The following is a 21,573-nucleotide window of genomic DNA, read 5'->3' as shown; positions in this document are numbered from 1 at the left end:
GTATGGTCATCTTGCGTGCAAAGTTCTCCGAGCTAACGAAAACTTGATCCTCGTAAGCGTACTCAATGGGTTCCTCGATCATGAACTTGTCTCCCGGCTCTACCCAAGGCAAGAACACAAGCAAAGGAAACCACAATCAACCACGGTGCAATGTGCAAGCAACATGATGCAAAACATGACATGACATGCGTGATGTGATATGCAATGCATGTGCATGCTCCGGAAGGAAAAGATTGATCAAGGCATCAACTTGGCAAACCAAGTGTGCTGAATTTCAGTCGAAATCGATATAAAGATCACCGGAATCGGATGCACGGTTTGCAAATAGCAAGCAAAACAATAATGGCACAATTCTGCGATTAACATCACGATGCCATCTAGAATGCAACAAGAAACTAAGCTACTGCACTCCAACATAGCAACAAAGCACATGGAAATGATCTACTCAAGATGCTTGACAAAAGATGAACACTGAGCTACGGATAATTCACACAAGAGCAGGTTCCAACAAGCATGGAAAAAGTGCAAAAGATATCAGCTTCACTGACTTTGTGAAAATACTAACATGTGAGGAATTAACATCAGGAAGCAATATTTAGAGCAAGATAACAAAATGCTACAGGACCAGAACATAGCAATACAAGGTATGGCATGAATATACTCAGAGCATAGAACAAAAGTCCCTTACTGACCATAAGCCAAAAGGGCACAGAAAATATGATGGCACCCATGTAAACATAGCAAGTTTCGTTAACAGATTCAGACTTAGCAGAAAACAGAGCATGGCAAATCAGAGTTATGAAGGCCTCTTTGTGAGCTCGATTCACTAACCACACGATATTGCATGACAAGATAAGCATAGCAATAGCACGAATACATGTTCAAGAAGCTAACCATGGCAAGAAAAAGGTCATAGCATGCATGGATCAACTACAACAACCTTGGCAAAATTGATTAACACATAAACAATCTGCCAGGAACTTTTTATAGCAAAAGTAGAGCAAGATTCAGTCATTCTAGGGCACTCCATAAATGCAAAGAGGGTCATCGATGGATAGAACACAAAAATATGTCAAAATCATCCTTACTAAACATACTCAAAAGGAGCATGGATCTCTCTGTAGCAACATGAATACATGGCATAAAAATAATAGCAGGGAAATGACTGTGAAATTCTAAGTCTCTGAAATCAGCAATATCACGAGAGCTACTTTGCATGCTTGTGCTAGTCACCATATTTCTCACAAAAATACATGCCATACACCCCTGTAAAGATGGCATGGCATAGACCAAAACACATGTAGAGCTCAAGTCCATATGCAGCACACAACAATTGTAGCAAAAATGACAAATGCTCATACTCTGCTAAGAATCAGCACCAAACATTTTATAGCACTCTTGCATTAGTCATTTGGGCATCAAGATGGACTCAAACAAGCATGGCACAACGGAACAAAATGAAGAGCACATCATGATGAACATTTTGATATATCATGCATGCAAAACGGATCTACGAATGAGGAGTTATGGCATGTTGAACAGGGCTAAAAATTATAGCAGAAAAATGACTTAGTGATGAAACAAGGTCAACCATGGATCTAGGGTTTGACCTAGGGGGCACGCGGATCGAGGTGGCATCGGAGTGCTCGCCGGAGATGCCGCGGTAACAGGAGAAGGCGGGGTCCGGGCCGGATCTCGCCGGATCCGGCCGGATCTGCCGTGGGGCGAAGATGGCCGGAGAGGGGGGCGGCTCCCGCGGCGGCGGCGGCGGACGAAGGCGGCGGCACGGGGCTCGGCGTGGTGCCACGGCAACCAGCGAGGCGGCGAGCGGCGAGACGGCGAAGAGGTGGTGCGGGCGGTGTGGATCCCAGACGACAGCGGAGGGGCGTGCAGGATCGGGCGGCGGGGAGGCGCTGGCGCACGGGCCTGGATGGCCCCTCGCAGGCCTGGCGGGCCGGCGGCGGCAGGCAGCGGTGTTGCCATGTGGCGGCACGCCAGTGGTCCGGGCGCGGCAGTGATTCGTGCGGTGGCGGCGGACGTGTCCGGTGGGCCAGAGGAAGGGGGGGGCTAGGTTTTGACTGCGCGAATTTTGAGAGGGGATCACATATTTATACATAGAAGGAGGTGGGAGTGTCCAAATGGAGAGAGGTTTTCGGCCACCCGATCGTGAACCGATGGTGGAGGACATGGGATAGGTTTGGATGGGTTATTGGGCCACTTTGGAGGGGTGTTGGGCTGCAACACACAGGAGGCCTTTACGGTTCCCCGGTTAACCGTTGGAGTATCAAACGGACTCCAAATGGCACGAAACTTGACAGGTGGTCTACCGGTGGTGTACCAAGGCTGCTTCGCAAATCTCGGTCCATTCTGAGAATATTTCACACCCGCTCACGAAAAGAGACAGAAGGGGGCGCCAGAGGACGTAGGAGTGTCGGATTGCAAAACGGACAACGGGGAAAATGCTCGGATGCATGAGACGAACACTTATGCAAATGCGATGCACATGATGACATGATATGATATGCATGACATGGACAAAATGCAAAATGAAGACAAAACCCAACCACGGGGAAATCTCATAACTTAGAGCCAAAAATGGCAAGAGTTGGAGTACAAATATGGTAAGTTACATCCGTGGTGTTACAACACTCCACCACTACGAAAGGATCTCGTCCCGAGATCTAGGACTGAAAGAACTCCAGATAATCGGAACGGAGGTGGTCCTCGCGTTCCCAGGTGGCTTTTCGATCGGAATGGTGTGACCACTTCACTTTCATCAATTCGATAGACTTGTTGCGAGTCTTGCGCTCGGTTTCTTCAAGAATAGCAACGGGATGCTCATGATAAGACAGGTCTTCTTGGAGATCAATCTCTTTGAAGTTGATGGTGCGGTCAGAAGTCTTGAAACACTTGCGAAGCTGAGACACGTGAAACACGTCGTGCACATTTGCAAAGTTGGATGGGAGCTCAAGTTGATAGGCGAGATCGCCTCTTTTTCCAATGATCTTGAAAGGACCCATGTATCTAGGGGCAAGCTTCCCCTTGATACCGAAGCGACGAGTACCTTTCATTGGAGAGACACGGAGGTAGACATGGTCTCCGATCTCGAAAGCCAAGTCATGATGCTTGCTATCATAGTAACTCTTCTGGCACGATTGCGCGGCTTTGAGATTTTCATGGATGACTTTACACATTTGTTCAGCTTCTGTTATTAAGTCATTGCCAAGAAGTTGGCGTTCACCAGTCTCTGACTAGTTAAGAGGGGTGCAACACTTTCTGCCATAGAGAATCTCGAATGGGGCCTTGCCCGAACTCGCTTGGAAGCTATTGTTGTAGGAGAACTCGGCATATGGAAGACTATCTTCCCACTTCATACCGAAGGAAATGACACAAGCCTTGAGCATATCTTCAAGAATTTGATTGACTCGCTCGACTTGTTCACTAGTTTGAGGATGGACGGTTGTGCTAAAGCGAATGTTGGTGCCCATGGCCTTCTAGAAGGAATCCCAGAACTTAGAAGTAAAGATGCTTCCACAATCTGAAGATATCAACTGCGAAATGCCATGAAAAGAGACAATCCTGGAGGTATATAGCTCTGCCAACTGAACTGCTATGATAGATTCTTTGATAGGAAGAAAATGAGCCACTTTAGTGAGCTTGTCGATGACAACAAAGATAGCATCATTTCCACGCTTGGACTTGGGAAAACCCATCACGATGTCCATCTCAATATGGTCAAACTTCCATTCTGGAATGGCAAGAGGTTGGAGGAGACCAGCTGGCCGTTGGTGTTCTGCTATCACTCTTCTGCAGACATCACATTCATTCACGAACTGAGCAATTTCTCACTTCATTCGAGTCCACCAATACGACTGCTTGAGGTCATGGTACATCTTTGTACTTCCAGGATGAATAGATAGGAGTGAATTGTGAGCCTCGTTCATAATGACTTTATGAAGGTCACCTTTAGGAACAACAACTCGATCCTCGAAGAATAGAGTATCTTTGTCATCAAGGCGATAGCACTTGTACTTGGGTTGGCTCTTGGCAATCCCAATCTTCACCTTATTCACTATGGCATCAAGAAGTTGTGCCTCACGAATCTGATCTTCCAAAGTAGGAGAGACTTGAAGGTTTCCAAGAAATCCTTGAGGAACAACTTGGAGATTAAGTTTTCGGAAAGCTTCACAAAGATCCGGTTGGAAGGGCTTGAGAATCAAACTGTTGCAGTAAGCCTTCCTGCTCAAAGCGTCTGCAATGACATTGGCCTTGGCTGGAGTGTATTCAATACTCGCATTATACTCTTGAATCATTTCGACCCAATGAGTCTGCCTGAGGTTGAGGTTGGGTTGAGTGAAGATCTACTTGAGGCTCTTATGATCAGTGAAGATGTCCACTTTCCTTCCCAACAGAGATGTCTCCATGTTAACAAAGCATGGACAACTGCCGCCAACTCAAGGTCATGAGTGGGGTAGTTCTTTTCGTTGGGATTCAACTGGCGAGAGGTATATGCCACAACTTTCTTCTCTTGCATTAACACAGCACCAAGACCTTGCAGGGAAGCATCACAGAAAACTTCGAATGGTTTGGATTCATCAGAAGGAGTCAAATCTGGAGCTGTGACTAACTTCTCTTTCAGGATGTTGAAAGTGATGTCACATTCATGCGTCCAGACATACTTCACATGCTTCTATAGGAGGTTGGAAAGAGGCTTTACAATCTTAGAGAAATTCTCAACGAATCTTCGACAACAGCTTGCAAGCCCAAGGAAACTGCGGAGCTCCTTCACATTCTGAGGCGGTTCCCAATTCACAATTGCAGACACCTTCTCAGGATTAACAGCTATGCCGTTGGCGGAGATGATATGCCCAAGGTAGAGAACCTCATCGAGCCAAAACTCACACTTTGAGAACTTCGCATAGAACTGATGTTCTTTGAGTTTGTCGAGTACCAATCTGAAATGCTTGGCATGATCCTCCTTGTTCTTGGAAAAGACCAAAATATCATCGAGATACACCAAGACAAAATCATTTGTGTAATGGTTGAAGATGAAGTTCATCATGTGAGAGAACGTTGGAGGAGCATTGACAAGGCCAAAATACATGACAGTATATTCATAAGAACCATAGCTTGTTCTGAATGTTGTCTGGGGGATATCTTGTTCATGAATGCGAATCTGATGATAGCACATACGGAGGTCAAGCTTGGAGAATACTTGAGCACCTTTGAGTTGCTTGAAAAGCTCATTGATGTTGGGAAGTGGGTACTTGTTCTTTATGGTCTTCTTCTTCAATGGACGGTAGTCGACGCGAAGTCGTTCTGTGCCATCCTTCTTCTTGACAAAAAGAACACCACAACCCCATGGAGAAGAACTCGGTCGGATCAGACCCATACGCTCTTGTTCATCGAGTTGTTTCTTCAGTTCCTTCAACTCTTCTGGTCCAAGCTTGTATGGACGTTTGCAAACAGGTTTCGTGCCAGGCTCAAGATCGATGACGAATTCAACTGGCCGGTGAGGAGGCATTCTTGGAAGCTCTTCTGGAAAGACATCTTGATATTCACAAACGACTGGAATCTGAGAGATGGCATTCAACTCGCGCTTCTCATTGAGAGAAAACAGCCGAATGGTTCCATCACGAGCGACATAGCTGATCACTTCCTCAGAAGAGTGTGTCAATTGAATTTCTCTGGCAGCACAATCAAGCATAGCCTTGTGCTTAGAAAGCCAGTCCATGCCGAGAATTAGATCAATATCCGAGTCACCAAGAACAATTGGAGAAGCGAGAAATTTGTAGTCGCCCATTTCGATACCGACATTCGGAACCATCATGGTATATCTCAAACGCTTAGTCGGAGAAACAACTTGCAATGCTTTAGGTAATGCCTTAGTGTCAAAGTTGTGCTCCGATGCAAATGGGAATGACATGAAAGAATGCGATGCACCGGTTTCAAATAAGACTTTAGCGAGAATGGAGTTAACTGGAATGTTACCCATGATCACTTCTGAAGAGTCCTCTGCCTGAGCTGCATTCATCATGTTGACCTTAGCATGCTTGGGATTATGCTTGACCACTGCATTGCTGGCAGATCTCACAGGAGGAGGAGGAGGCGGAAGGCGCCTTTGGTTGAAGCATTTGTTCGCATAGTGCCCTTTCTGCTGACACTTGTTGCAAGTAACCTCTGAGAGCGGACGGTGATAAGGAGAACTTGACCTTGGAGCATGAGACGGAGCTTTGTTCTGATATCCTGGGTTGGGTGGGTGGGAAGATCCATTGCCACCTTCACTCTTCTACTGGTAAGGCTGACGGAACGGAGGATGAGGAGGCAACCAGAACTTCTGCTGCTTAGCTACCACTTGAGTTGAAGAAGAAGATGGAGCTGCATCCCTGACTCTCTTCTTAGAAGCATCGCACTTGAGCTAAGCAGCTTCTTGCTTTAGTGCCATGTTGTAGAACTCATCATACTTGGTCGGCTCAAAAAGCATGAGAGCTAGTTGCAGATTTTCTCTGAGGCCACCTCTGATTAATAAATCATGATCTTCTCATCAGGGACGTCTTGTTTGGCGAAGCGAGCGAGCCTCTGAAACAGGATGTTGTATTGGTAAACAGACATGCTGCCTTGCCTGAGATTGCGGAACTCCTCGCGCTTACTCTCAGCAACACTTTGAGGAATGTGGTGAGCTTTGAAGTCTCGGCGAAAATCATCCCAGGTAATCACACGACCTCCTCTGGAATCTTTGTATTGTTTATACCACTCAGCAGTTTGGTCTTTGAGTTGGAATGAAGCAAACTTGACAAAGTCCTCAGGCCTGACATTACTACACTCAAAATGTTTGCACATATCCACGAGCCAATCGTCAGCGTCTGTGCCCTCGACACAGTTACTGAAGGACTTCGGCTGGTTTGCGAGGAACTTATTGAGGGTAGCAAACTGAGTTTGATAGTTGCCTTGGCCTTGATTTCCTTGGTTGCGCTCTTACAAGAGTTGCAAAAGCATTTGTGTGTTGGCGTTGGTGGCGGCCATGACAGCTTGCCATGCCTCTGGAGGTGGAGGTGGTGGTGGAGGTCCCGGATTCTGACGCGTTGGAGGAGCCATCCTGAAGAGGTTGACATCCGTTAGCATCTTGAAAGACATATATTCAAGCTGAATCAATGGATCTAAATTGCAACATATAGCCTTAACATTCGAACAAGAATGAACGAATGAATTCCAAAGTAAATCATCACACTTCCATAAGTTGAGAAGCCACTTAGATAGAGATAGATGAATAAAGCAACAAGGTACAAACATGAACAAATAATTGTAAGGATTACCCAATCACAAACCAAATATCTGCGGGAAGAAATACTAGAGCTACATGAATTCCCACCTATGAAACTCCCGAAACTTTCTGGTTATGCAATCAGGTGTTGGGGATACAGGGGAAGCATAATATCTCACCCAAAACTAGCAAATCCTACATCCAGCTGTATCCATCCTTCAACACATAACCAAGAAACCTTCGGAAATCATTTACCTCAACCTTCGAAAAGTATCCATTATACGAGTTATGGCAATACTCCCGAACTCTCGCCCCAGTACTGGGTGGCGTCGAGGTTATCTCACCAACAGCTGCATAAAGGAGATTTTCGATGTCAGCGAACTCAGGTATTCCAGAACTGCAACGATAAAATTGTGACGACAACACCTCGGAGCTCAACTCCCCGGGACACTGCCACAACCCCTAAATGTCAGGAGGCACCAAGAACAATTTTCTCGTCACAAAACCATCGGAACGATTCCAAGATACCCGTGTGATCCTAAATTTTTTCATGAAATTTGAGGAGAGAAGAGTCAAAACTCTACGTCAGGAGGCCTCACCAAAGCGACGAAGGGACTGAGGAGTAAAAAGAATCCTACTCTCCAATATATATAATCCTATAAGACTCAAAACATTTTTTCTAGACTCAACAACGCCAGCGATTCGATCAAGCAGGGGGCTCCTAAGTCGGGGAAGGCTCTGATTACCAACTTGTAGCACCCACAATGCGGCTATATCTCCCATGTGTCGGAGCACGACTTAGAGGCATAATCGCATAGTAGGCATGTCGCAAGAGGGGTAATCTTTACACATCCCATGTATTGAATTAGAATGGGATAAAGAGTTGGCTTACAATCGCCACTTCACACAATACATAAATATAGCATTACATCATCCAGAATACAATCAAGGTCCGACTATGGAACCAACATAAATAAAGACAACCCCAAATGCATAGATCCCCGATCGCCCCAACTGGGCTCCTCTACTGATCGTACAGAAAATACACATAGTAACATCCCGAATCCTCATCGAACTCCCACTTGAGTTCGGTTGCGTCCCCTGCACTGTCATCATCTGCACCTGCATATGGTTTTGGAAGTAATGTGTGAGTCACGGGGACTCAGCAATATCACAACCTCGCGATCAATACTATTTAAGCTTATGGGTAGGAAAAGGTAGTGAGGTGGATCTGCAGCAAGCACTAGCATATATGGTGGTTAACTTACGCAAATGAGAGCGAGGAGAGAAGAAAAGCTCGGTCGAGAGGCTATAATGATCAAGAAGTGATCCTGAAACTACTTACGTTCAAGCATAACACGAGACCATGTTCTCTTCCCGGACTCCACCGAAAAGAGACCATCACGGCTACACACGCGGTTGATTCATTTTAATTAAGTTAAGTGTCAAGTTCTCTACAACCGGATATTAACAAATTCCCATCTGCCCATAACCGCGGGCACGGCTTTCAAAAGATCAAAACCCTGCAGGGGTGTCCCAACTTAGCCCATCACAAGCTCTCACGGTCAACGAAGGATATTCCTTCTAGCGGGAAGACCCGATCAGTCTCGGAATCCTGGTTACAAGATGTTTTAGCAATGGTAAAACAAGACCAGCAAAGCCACCCGATGTACCGACAAATCCTGATAGGAGTCGCACGTATCTCGTTCTCAGGGCAACACCGGATGAGACATGCTACGAGTAAAACCAAACCTCGAGTTTCCCCGAGGTGGCCCCATAGGTGGCTCGGTTCGGACCAACACTCACAGGAGCACTGGCCCGGGGGGTTAAAATAAGATGACCCTTGAGTCTGCAGAACCCAAGGGAAGGTATATGGTGGTAGGTAGGCAAATGGTAAAACCAAGGTTGGTCCTTGCTGGAGGAGTTTTATTGAAAGTGAACTGTCAAGGGGTTCCCATAACACACAACCGCGTAAGGAACGCAGAATCAAGGAACATAACACTAGTATGATGGAAACTAGGGCGGCAAGAGTGGAACAAAACACCAGGCATAAGGCCGAGCCTTCCACCCTTTACCAAGTATATAGGTTCATTAAAGTAAACAAGATATAATAATGATATCCCAACAATAATCATGTTCCAACAAGAAACAAACTCCATCTTCACCTGCAACTAGCAACGCTATAAGAGGGGCTGAGCAAAGCGGTAACATAGCCAAACAATGGTTTGCTAGGAAAGGTGGGTTAGAGGCTTGTCATGGTAATATGGGAGGCATGATATAGCAAGTGTTAGGTATCGCGGCATAGCAATAGAGCGAACAACTAGCAAGCAAAGATAGAAGTGATTTCGAGGGTATGGTCATCTTGCCTGGAAAGTTCTCCGAGTTGACGAAAACTTGATCCTCTTAAGCATACTCAACGGGTTCCTCGATCACGAACTCGTCTCCCGGCTCTACCCAAGTCAAGAACACAAGCAAAGGAAACCACAATCAACCATGGTGCATTGCGCAAGCAACATGATGCAAAACATGACATGGCATGCGCGATGTGATATGCAATGCATATGCGTGCCCCGGAAGGAAAATATTGATCAAGGCATCAACTTGGCAAACCAAGTGTGAGGCTGGAAAGATGAGTTCATTTCGGTCGAAATCGATATAAAGATCACCGGAATCGGATGCACGTTTTGCAAATGGCAAGCAAAACAATAATGGCACAATTCTGCGATTAACAGCGCGATGCCATCTTGAATGCAATGAGAAACTAAGCTACTGCACTCCAACATAGCAACAACGCACATGGCAGTGATCTACTCAAGATGCTTGACAAAAGATGAACACTGAGCTATGGCTAAATTACACATGAGCAGGTTCAAACAAGCATGGAAAAAGTGCAAAAGATATCAGCTTCACAGACTTTGTGAAAATACTAACATGTCAGGAATTAACATTAGGAAGCAATGTTTAGATCAAGATAACAACATGCTAAAGGAACAGAACATAGCAATACAAGGCATGGCATGAATCTACTCAAAGCATAGAACAAAAGTCCCTTAAAGACCATAAGCCAAAAGGGCACAGAAAATATGATGGCACCCATGTAAACATAGCAATTTCGTTAATGGATTCAGACTTAACAGAAAATAGAGCATGGCAAATCAGAGTTATGATGGCCTCTTTGCGAGCTCGATTCACTCATCACACGGCATTGCACGACAAGATAAGCATAGCAATGGCAAGAAGACATGTTCAAGAAGCTAACCATGGCAAGAACAAGCTCATAGCATGCATGGATCAACTACACCAACCTTGGCAAAATTGATTACCACGTAAACAATCTGCCGGGAACATTTTATAGCAAAAGTAGAGCAAGATTCAGTCATTCTAGGGCACTCCATAAATGCAAATAGGGGCATCGATGGATAGAGCACAACGATATGTCAAAATCATCCTTACTGAACATACTCAAAAGAAGCATGGATCTCTCTGTAGCAACATAATACATGGTATAAAAATAACAGCAGGGAAATGACTGTGAAATTCTAAGTCTCTGAAATTAGCAATATCACGAGAGCTACTTTGCATGCTTGTGCTAGTCACCACATTGCTCACAAAAATACGTGGCATACACCCGTGTAAAGATGGCATGGCATAGAGCAAAACACATGTAGAGCTCAAGTCCATATGCAGCACACAACAATTGTAGCAAAAATGACAAATGCTCATACTCTGCTAAGAATCAGCACCTAACATTTTATATAACTCTTGAATAAGTCATTTGGGCATCAAGATGGACTCAAACAAGCATGGCACAATAGAACAAAATGAAGAGCATGTCATGATGAACATTTTGATATATCATGCATGCAAAACCAATCTACGAATGAGGAGTTATGGCATGTTGAACAGGGCTAAAAATTATAGCTGAAAAATGACTTAGTGATGAAACGAGGTCAACCGTGGATCTAGGGTTTGACCCAGGGGGCACACGGATTGAGGTGGCGCCGGAGTGCTCGCCGGAGATGCCGCGGTGGCCGGAGAAGGCGGGGTCCGGGCCGGATCTGCCGTGGGGCGAAGATAGCCGGAGAGGGGGCGGCTCCCGCGGCGGCGGCGACGAATGAAGGCGGCGGCGCGGGGCTCGGCGTGGTGCGGCGGCAACCGGCGAGGCGGCGGGCGGCGAGGTGGCGCGGATCCCAGATGGCGGCGGCGGGGCGCGCGGGATCGGGCGGTGGGGAGGTGCGGGCGCGCGGGCCGGGAGGGCCCAGCGTGGGCCTGGCTGGCCGCCAGCGGCGGGTAGCGGTGTTGCCACGTGGCGGCACGCCAGTGGTGCGGGTGCGGCTTAGATTCATCCGGTGTTGGCGGACGTGTCCGGTGGGCGAGAGGAAGGGGAAGCTAGGGTTTGATTGCGCGAATTTTGAGAGGGGATCACATATTTATACATAGAAGGAGGTGGGAGTGTCCAAATGGAGAGCGGTTTTTGGCCAAGTGATCGTGATCCGACGGCGGAGGGCATGGCATAGGTTTGGATGGGTTATTGGGCCACTTTGGAGGGGTGTTGGGCTGCAACACACATGAGGCCTTTACGGTTCCCCGATTAACCGTTGGAGTATCAAACGGACTCCAAATGGCACGAAACTTGACAGGCGTTCTACCGGTGGTGTACCAAGGCCGATTGGCAAATCTCGGCCATTCTGAGAATGTTTCACATCCGCTCACGAAAAGAGACAAAAGGGGGCGACGGAGGACGTAGGGGTGTGGGATTGCAAAACGGAGACCGGGGAAAATGCTCGGATGCATGAGACGAACACTTATGCAAATGCGATGCACATGATGACATGATATGATATGCATGACATGGACAAAATGCAAAACGAAGAAAAACCCAACCACGGGGAAATCACATAACTTAGAGCCAAATTGGCAAGAGTTGGAGTACAAATATGGTAAGTTACATCCGGGGTGTTACAGACGACGAGGCCTAGGAAGGGGACGATGTGGAGCCTGGGAAGATGCGGCAGTGGATGCCCACGCGTAGAGGAGTATGAGGGTTCACTGGTTCGCTGCGGTGTGAGGCTACCGTCGCCGCATAATAACAAGGGGTGTGGGTGAGTAGAGGGATGGCCTGGCCAGCGGTGGGAGTAGTAGGAAGCGGTGAGGCCCCCGCAGCATCGCAGCCGGCCACGGGAGGCGGGAGCACGAGGCACGACCGACACTGGTTTGGGCGGCTGGAGCAATAAGACCAGAGGTTGAAGAAGCACTACGGCCGTTGGATGGACATCGTACGGTCACTAGAGCTAGAATCGTTCATGTTGACTAAGTTGACAAAGCCCTCCGTCCCCGTCAACTTAGTTGGCCCACAAGTCAGCCTCCCACTATTATGGGTCCCAGCTAGCAGGGGGTATTCATTTTTTTGTGCGTAATAAGGAGGCACTTCCATGCGTGCGAAGATATAGCTTGTGGGTACGACCTGTCAGCGATGGGAATCTTTTTTTGCGAAATACAGAGGCCCTTCCGGTGGGTCCCAGCTATCAGGTGGATGAATCATTATTTTGCGCGTAATAAGGAGGCATTTTCTTGCGTGCGGCCATGGAACCAGCTGTCAGCCTCTCCACGCATACTCTACTTCTGATGGTGTCGTTCGTTGACCACGTTGACCACTCTGCGTCGAGCGCATCCAAGGTAGTGGATGACGGCGAGGTCCCGGACAGCAACAAGCCGGAGATGGGAAGACGCGGGAGTAGAGTCGTAGACGGAGAGGTGTACGAGGGTTAACTGGTTCTGGTGCGGTGTGGTTCGGTAGTTGGTGGAGAAGAAAAGGAGGTGTGGAGGGGTTGAGGGATGGCCTGGCCAACGGTGGAGTAGTGCTTCACAGCGAAGCGTGCTAAGCAGAGCTGCTAGCCGCAAAAGGCAGGAGCAGGTGGTCCCGGCGGCGCTGGAGGAAGAAGACGAGTGATTGAAGATGGATGCCAGTCGTTGGATGTAAATCCAATGGCTAACGATGTCAAAATCATTTGTTGGCTAAGTTGACAATGACTTGCATTGGCTTCGACCTATTGGCCCACATTTTAGCCTCCAATAATGTGGCACGTAGTCAATCCATTTTTTCAGAATTTACAGTATTTTTTTCACGGGGTAGAATTTACAGTCAATTTGATCTTTTTTTGAATTACAGTCCATTAGCTGGGCTAGGTGAACAAATAATGTAGCGTCCATGTGGCCCATTTATGCTTTTCCTAAAAAATTATAGGCCATTTGCACTTTCTCGAAATACACAATTTTGCTGGGCTGATTCTAATTATAATGTTGGGGTGGGCGCATCAATGTTATCAAAAAATAAACAGGGGCTGAGCATTTTGTTATATATATATATAATAAGTGATCTATTATTACATTGGTCCTTAAATCTTACCAAGCTTTTGTACACAATCACCAGGATTTTTGTTGCCAAAAACATCCAGGATTTTATTGTTAAGAAATTATTTTTATAAGTTAATAAGATGTGGGATATTGTTTTCTTACATATATAAGTATTTGTTAAATATATGATGACAATAACAATAATATATAATAAGATATAAAATAATATAAATATATATAATATAGTTAGAAGGGAAACATAAGTTGGACCAGGCGTTCCTATTCTTATATAGAAAAATAGAACAGACCTCTGCGTTTTCTTCAAAAAAATACATAAATTGTGCTACCGATGTTTCAGGAAAAATAAAACCTCGGATGGGAGATCCATAGGCTGGTCGATACATGACAGCCCTCAAGAAAATACAAACAGGCCTATGGACCTCCCATCCGAGGTCATGGGCTGCGCATGTTAAAAAAGAAAGCCTAGACGGGGCAGCCCAAAACCCAGCTGATACTTGCTGCCCCAATGATAATAAATGATACCTGCCAGCTCCCCAGCTTCGTTGTGAATTTATCTCCTATAGTAACTACGTTGAAGCACCTAAAAAATGTAACTATATTGACAAACCCATGGTCCCCAACGTGAGTATAGCATTACGAGGAAGTATTTTTTTCGATGAGGCACTTGCTTGCGTACGGCCATAGACCTGGTGGGTCCCGACTGTCCGCCTCTCCAAGTACAGTCCTCTCCAGATTCCTCTCGTTTGTTTAGCATGTTCACAACGGCAGATAGCGGCGTTGCGGCGAGCGCACAAAGGCTCAGGAGGAGATCCGACCACCTGAGGAAGTGCCTTATTAGTAACGAAACAACTAAACTAGCCTAGTGGCCGAGTGACACTACCCGATAGTTGTTCCGCCCGGGTTCGATTCCACCTATGCCTTTATTGACATGTGGGTCCCAATTATCATATACGCACATCACGTCCAACACTTGCCAAAACTTCGTCCCTCGTTTTCTCTGTTTTTCGCACACTCAACATTGTGTGGACATTTTGAAAATAGCATATCTTTTTGACTGTGCATCATATGAAGATGTGCTATGCATGAATGTTGATCAGCATGATGTTAACTAGCTGGTAGTTCCAGTTTCGACCTTGAATAAAACTTCCAACATGATGTTAACACTATTTTAAAAGGCCGTGTTAATATAAATGATCTGCCTCTAAAAGTTGCAGTTTCTTATCTAAAACTGAACTTGGAGTTTCTTGTCTGAAACTGAAACTTGCAGTTTCTTCTCTGAGAATCACATTGTCCGCACTTTTATACTCCTATGAAACTACATTTTTAAGTGCTAAAAATAGATCTCTAGAATTCATAAAATACTTCATATGCTCAATACTGCAGATCTGAAATTCAAAAGACATTCATATCTGAAAGTACTCTCAAAATACACAACACAAAACACAATTCACAACCTGCAAATACTGACAACCCTAAGCTCCTCCTAACAATTCACAACCTGCCTGACTATTGGGTTGGGGGGCAGTCCCTCCTATTCCTCGGCGGTAGACAGCCGCCCCGTGAGACAATGTGAACGGCGAGGGAGAGGATGTCGGGGAAGCGTCATCGGGCCAACTGTTTTTCTCCTCTTGCAGTTGGGTTCGGTCGACGAAGACTCCACCAGCTCGCTCTGGCATGACACCCTCACAAACGGCACCCTGTAGATGCTCGATCCTTCAATCTCTGGTGGATGCTCCATCTGGAATCGATAGTCCCACCACCACTCCCTCACGATCGGATTCGGTGAATCTGTTTGCTCCATGGCCCAGAGGAGTAGCTCTATGTACTCTCGCGCGACTCCCTCTGGGAGTATCACCGACTTTTTTCTCTATTGCAGATATTTGGCCATGGATGTCGCCATTGCTACTAGTTGGTCCTTGTTGTCAAACCAAGATTGTATCTCCAACATCCTAGCTAGCTTCACAGGGTCATCATCTGCGATCCTCACGTATCGGTTGTACTCCTCCATCGATCTACTTCTCCATAGCCCTTCACTCACTGGCGGTAGTTTTTTAATGGAAGAGGAGAGGAGAAGCACTAGTTTTGGATTAGAACAGGAGAGGAGCGACGCTGGTTTTGGATTGGAAAAGGAGAGGAGGGGCGGTGGTTTTGAAATGGAAGAGGAGAGGAGCGGTGCTGGATTTAGATTGGAATAGGAGAGGAGCGGCGGTGGTTTCAGAGGAGAAGAGCGAAAGAGCGTTGTTGGTCTTGGAAGTATTCTTTTTGTTTTGCGTATTTTGGGTCAAAGTTTTACCACATACTATATTTGAAAAGCAAAATGTGAATGCATGTTACCAAAAATTGTTGTTTTGTTCGTATCTGAATGTACTTTCGATTTATATTGTTTTTGCAACGTATAACATATATTTTATTTGCGAAAATCATGGTCAATTATCACCCAGAATAAAAGGGAGACTAGTTAATGTGGGGTCGCTTTCTTAATTGAAGGGTAAATTGATTTTGATTTTGATCCAGTCACAGCGCGCCGGCCCTCTCGTCCAATCCTAAATCGCTGCCGCACGCTCGTCTCCCTCTTCTCCATTGCAAAACTACCTCCTCTCCTCTCCATCATCTCCATTCGAAAACCACCGTCTCGCCTCTCCCTCTTCTCCATTGCAAAACCACCTCCTCTCCTCTACATCATCTCCATTCCAAAACCACCATGTCGCCTCTCCCTCTTCTCCATTGCAAAACCACCTCCTCTCCTCTCCATCATTTCCATTCCAAAACCACCGTCTCGCATCTCCCTCTTCTCTATTGCAAGACCACCGTCTCTCCTCCCATCTTTGAAAGCTAGCACCGGACCACTCAGAAGGACATTTATGGAGAGGATGCAACAGCGAGTCAGGCAGATCACCGGCGGTGACCAGGCAAAGTTAGCCAGGTTGAAGGAGATACTTGGTTTGACAATGAGTGGGAGATTTCGAGGACGGTGAGGACCATGTGGCAATGTACGCGAAAGAGCGAGACGATAGCGATGTACATGTACTCCTCGGCGGTAGTCACGCCGCAGTCCTTCGAGTTCATCGAGTATCTCCTCTAGGCGATGGAGCAGACACATTCGCCCGAGGCAAAAGTCAGGCGGACGTGGTGGGCGTACAGGTCGAAGGTCGAGCACCCAGAGGATAATAGTATGGTGTGTTGTTCGTGAGGGTGCAGAGCCAGCCGGAGCCACAATAGTATTCATTCTCCCACCGCAAGAGGAGGCTGGATGGCGTGACGTCACTTCCCCGCCGTTCTCCACGGTTCCCTCGACGCTCGCCTCGTTTCAACGGTGGCAGTAGGGTTTAAGGTAAGCTTCACACTAACCTAATCTTCCACCTGCTCACGCTTACAATCAGTGTGACAGCTAATGAAAATCATGCTTACAATCAGTCTCCGAGTACAACGCCAATCACCCTTAAATAGCTCTAGACCTTTGGGTCAAAGTTGTGACACTATGTACAAATAAAGAAAAATATATTTGTTGGGGATATTACTATCAGTTGAGACCCGCCCAGGAGGGGCCGGGTCAGCTTCAATGGTGGGTTACGCTAAGAAGTTTAGTAAACATCCAAGTTTGTAATTTATTAAGTCTTATAGAAGGCCCAAATGCCTGGGGCTGGCTTGAGGCCCGATATTATAAACCGCCACATGTAAGGAAATACTTGTACAGAAATACATGTAAAGAAAGTCACCGAGCCGGACATGATTATGAGCCGGCCGGGACTCTATAGGCCACCTGGCGTCAACCCGTGTATATAAGGGTACGAACCGGTGGCGGTTTGGGGCAAGAAACAATCAAGTCGAGAACCAAGCCGGTGAGTTGAGCCCCTTGGTAATCGAAACCCCAGCAATTCCAACACAACTAGACGTAGGCTTTTACCTTCATCGTAAGGGGCCGAACTAGTATAAAACCTCTCATGTCCTTTGTCCCGATTAACCCCTTTAAGCTTCCTAGTTGAGATGGCCCTACGACTAAGTCATTTCAATAGGACATCTACCATGACAATTCCACGATAGTTGGCGCCCACCGTGGGGCAAGCGCACGGTGGATTTGAGTTCTTGAAGGGCAACTTTGAAGGGCTCAAGGGATACGCTGTGGGCCGGATGACCAAGAGTCGTCGCGGCAAGATCTACATTGACGACGAAGGCTGGGGCCCCGAGGCCGACTCAATTGAATACGGGTATCGGGTCCCCTTCGGCGGAATCCACGTTTTCATCGGCCGGATCGGCGAGTCAGGCCCTGAGCCAGATGTCCACACCGACCTCATCGAAACGGCTCAGCGCGTAGGGTCCGCCCGTGTTCAATCTGTCGTGGAGCGTGCCTTCGTAGGCTGCATCCATGGCGGTGAATACTCTAAAGGATCGATGGAAGGTAGGGAAATAGCCATCTGCTCTGATACTGCATCATCAACAGGTGAGACGGACTCGTTGTACCAACTGCAAGACGCCATGCTAGGGGGTTGTTCCGATGGCAGCAGTATTCCATACCCCCTTGAGCCGCCAAATTGGGCCAGAGTCTTCATGGCAGGGACACAGCCCGGGCAGAACTCCACTGCAGCGACAGCGGCGGCCACCGGGTCGGCAGCTGCCGGGTCAGGAGACCTCGCGCGCCCCCCGGCTCAGGTTCTCATGGACCTCATGGATAAACTGACGACTCTGTTAACCGCTGCGGTAGAGCCGGCGGATAAAGCCCAGCATGACGCGGAAGTGGCACGCGTGCGGGAGGAGATGGTGCAAGCTAAGGAAAATCTAGCCGCGGAGGATACCCGGATGGCAGCAGAGTGGGCCGCTTTGGATGCTCGTGCTCAGCAGCTTCAAGCAGAAACCTTCCGGCTCTCGGTAGATCTTAATGCATCAAACGAGGTCATGAGGAGGAGGCGTCAGAAAACTCAGTCACGCCTGCCTCTAACGCTGGATCCGAGGGATCTGTTCCATACACCCGGAGCTGGAGGGAGCAACCCGCCAGAGGCAAACCGGGTCGTGACGTCCGGTGCACTGGTTCAGCCACGCACCATGGAGCCGCCGCGCATGAATGCAACTCCTCGTTACGTAGCAACACCCCCGGGTCACTTTTCCAACCCCATGGAGAACCTCATTGCAGCGTCGGCTCGTTTGGTGGCTCTCCCAATGGAAGGCGACTCGCCAGCAGCAATTGAGACCCGGAGGGTAAGAGAACTGCTTCAGTCAGCTTTGGCCCAGCAGGATGCATACTCCTACAGTCGAGACATGATTCATTCAACTCCTCGCCCAAGCCGAAGCTCGAGTTACAGTAGGCATATGGAGTCTGCAGAAATGTCAAGTAATGCTCAACGCCACAACCGGCCATATAGGCATGAGCCGGTGCAGCTGGAGCCCTTAACTTGGCGGATCAGAAGAGGATTCGTCAAGAGGCGGAGCGGGCGGTTCAGATAGCAGCAGAGCAGGCAGCTCACCAAACCTTTCCGGCTTATCCAGCAACCTCGGTTGAGGCAGGAGTGGTTACAAGAACCGCAGGTGTACCTTTCCTGGTCCCAACCATACGCAATGAAACGGTTGCCCAAGGATTTCAAGGGACCTCGTAAGGTACCTAACTACACGGCTGACTTACAGCCGGGGGCTTGGATTGAGAGTTATGAGATGGCTATGGAGCTGTTGGAGGTTAGTGATGCTGCAATGGCCAAGTACTTTAACATGATGTTGGATGGAACGGCTCGGACCTGGTTGAAAGGATTACCACCCAATTCCATCGGCTCATGGGCAGAGTTGAAGGCACGGTTCATCCAGAACTTTAAAGACACGTGTAAACAGCCAATGTCAATTGTGGACCTGACCAATTGCAAGCAAGAGGATGGAGAATCTACAACCCATTGGGTGCGCCGGGTCAAGGAGATAATACATTCGTCTGATAAAATGGATGCTGGCTCAGCAGTTTTGATGTTGGAGAAAAATTTCCATTTTGAACCTCTGAAGAAGAAGTTAGGGCGGCTTAAACGTGACTGTAATGACATGGGAACGTTAATGGCAGCTCTTGTCAAGTATGCCGATTCTGATACTACCAAAGACCCGACGTCTGATGAAGAAAAGGCAACGAAGGGGAAGAAGAACGGTAATGGCAAGGGTCACCAACATAACCCAGCAAATCAAGGAGGGAATAAGTGTAAGGCCGATGAGTTTGTTGCTAATACTAATGCACAGGGTGGTAATCAGCGGCGCAAGGGCAGACAACCCCCTCGATCGGGCGGGTCAGGCCCCACCCTTGAGCAGTTGTTGAATGAACCGTGTCCAAGACAAGGCACCCGGGAGAATCCAGCTACCCATTTGTGGAAGGATTGCACGATCATGAAGGCATTTAAAAATTCAAACACATTTGATGGGGGTCACGGCCCGGGTGGCGGCTCAGGCGGCTTCCAGGGCCCGGGCGCCGGTTCAAGCGGAGGAGGTTTTCATGGTCATCCTAGTCACCAGGGAGGATATAATCAGCAACACGGCCAAGGGAATCAGCAGCAGCAACAATCCGGCTATCAGAGCAACCCGAAGCCGTTGAGTAGTGGACAATATCATGTCTTTACTACCAGTTTATGTAAGAGAGACCAGAAACTCCACAAGAGGGCCGTCAATGTCGTTGAGCCGGTAGTTCCATGTTATTTACGTTGGTCGGAACAGCCCATTGTGTGGAGCAGGGAGGATCACCCGCCCCGGGTTGATAATCCGGGTCACTTGGCGTTAGTAGTAGCACCTCAGGTGGGTGGATACAAATTTACTAAGGTACTCATGGATGGAGGCAGCAGCATCAACATCCTTTACTATGAGACGTTTCGCCGGATGGGATTGACGGATAAAAATCTTAAACAATCCAACACTGTTTTTCATGGTGTGGTGCCTGGTAAGTCGGCATACCCAGTTGGTAAGATTGAGCTGGAAGTAGATTTTGGAGATGAGTATGACTCCAGAGCAGAAAAATTAACCTTTGAGGTGGTTAAAATCAAGAGCCCATATCATGCTCTGTTTGGGCGGCCGGCTTATGCCAAGTTCGTGGCTCGGCCGTGTTACGTATATTTGCAGCTCAAGATGCTGGGTCACAAGGGCACTATTACAGTCCATGGGAGCCGGAAGAAAGCCTTGGAATGTGAAGAAGGGGATGCTGCATATGCTGAATCTGTTTGTGCGACAGAAGATTTGAAATTCTACAAGGATCATGTTGACCCGGCGGACATGACGTCATTAAAGAAACCAACCACAGAGCACGAGCCGGAGTTGAAGTTCAAATCAGCTGATGACACTAAGATGGTTGACTTTGTGCCTGGCGATTATCCAAACAGTTCATCATCAGCACAAACTTGGATCCAAAATAGGAAAGCGCGCTCATTGAGTTCATCCATGAGAACCGGGACATCTTTGCATGGAAACCTTCAGACATGCCGGGTGTCCCGAGGGAACTCGCTGAGCACACTCTTAATATCGATCCAAAGTTCAAGCCTGTCAGACAGTTTCTTCAATGGTTCAATGAGGAAAGGCGCAAGGCCATTGGAGAAGAGGTGGCCCAGCTCTTGGCGGCCGGGTTCATTGTGGAGGTCTTTCACCCAGAAATGTTAGCTAACCCGATGCTCGGGCTCAAAAAGAATGGCACCTGGCGTATGTGTGTGGATTACACAGATTTAAACAAGGCCTGCACGGCTGATCCTTTTGCCCTTCCCCGTATTGATCAGATCATTGATGCTACGGCGGGTTGCGCACGGTTGAGTTTTTTAGATGCTTATTCCGGGTACCATCAGATTAAGATGGCAGTCAAGGATCAAGAGAAAACAACATTTATAACACCTTTTGGGGCTTTCTGCTATGTGTCTATGCCTTTTGGGCTCAAGAGTGCTCAGGCGACTTACCAACGGTGTGTGCAGAATTGTCTTCATGATCAAATTGGGCGCAATGTTCATGCT

This window comes from Triticum dicoccoides, chromosome 6A (assembly GCF_002162155.2).
Source record: "Triticum dicoccoides isolate Atlit2015 ecotype Zavitan chromosome 6A, WEW_v2.0, whole genome shotgun sequence".
Lineage (NCBI taxonomy): Eukaryota > Viridiplantae > Streptophyta > Magnoliopsida > Poales > Poaceae > Triticum > Triticum dicoccoides.
The sequence above is the reverse complement of the archived record's forward strand: the minus strand, read 5'-3'. Positions refer to the sequence as shown.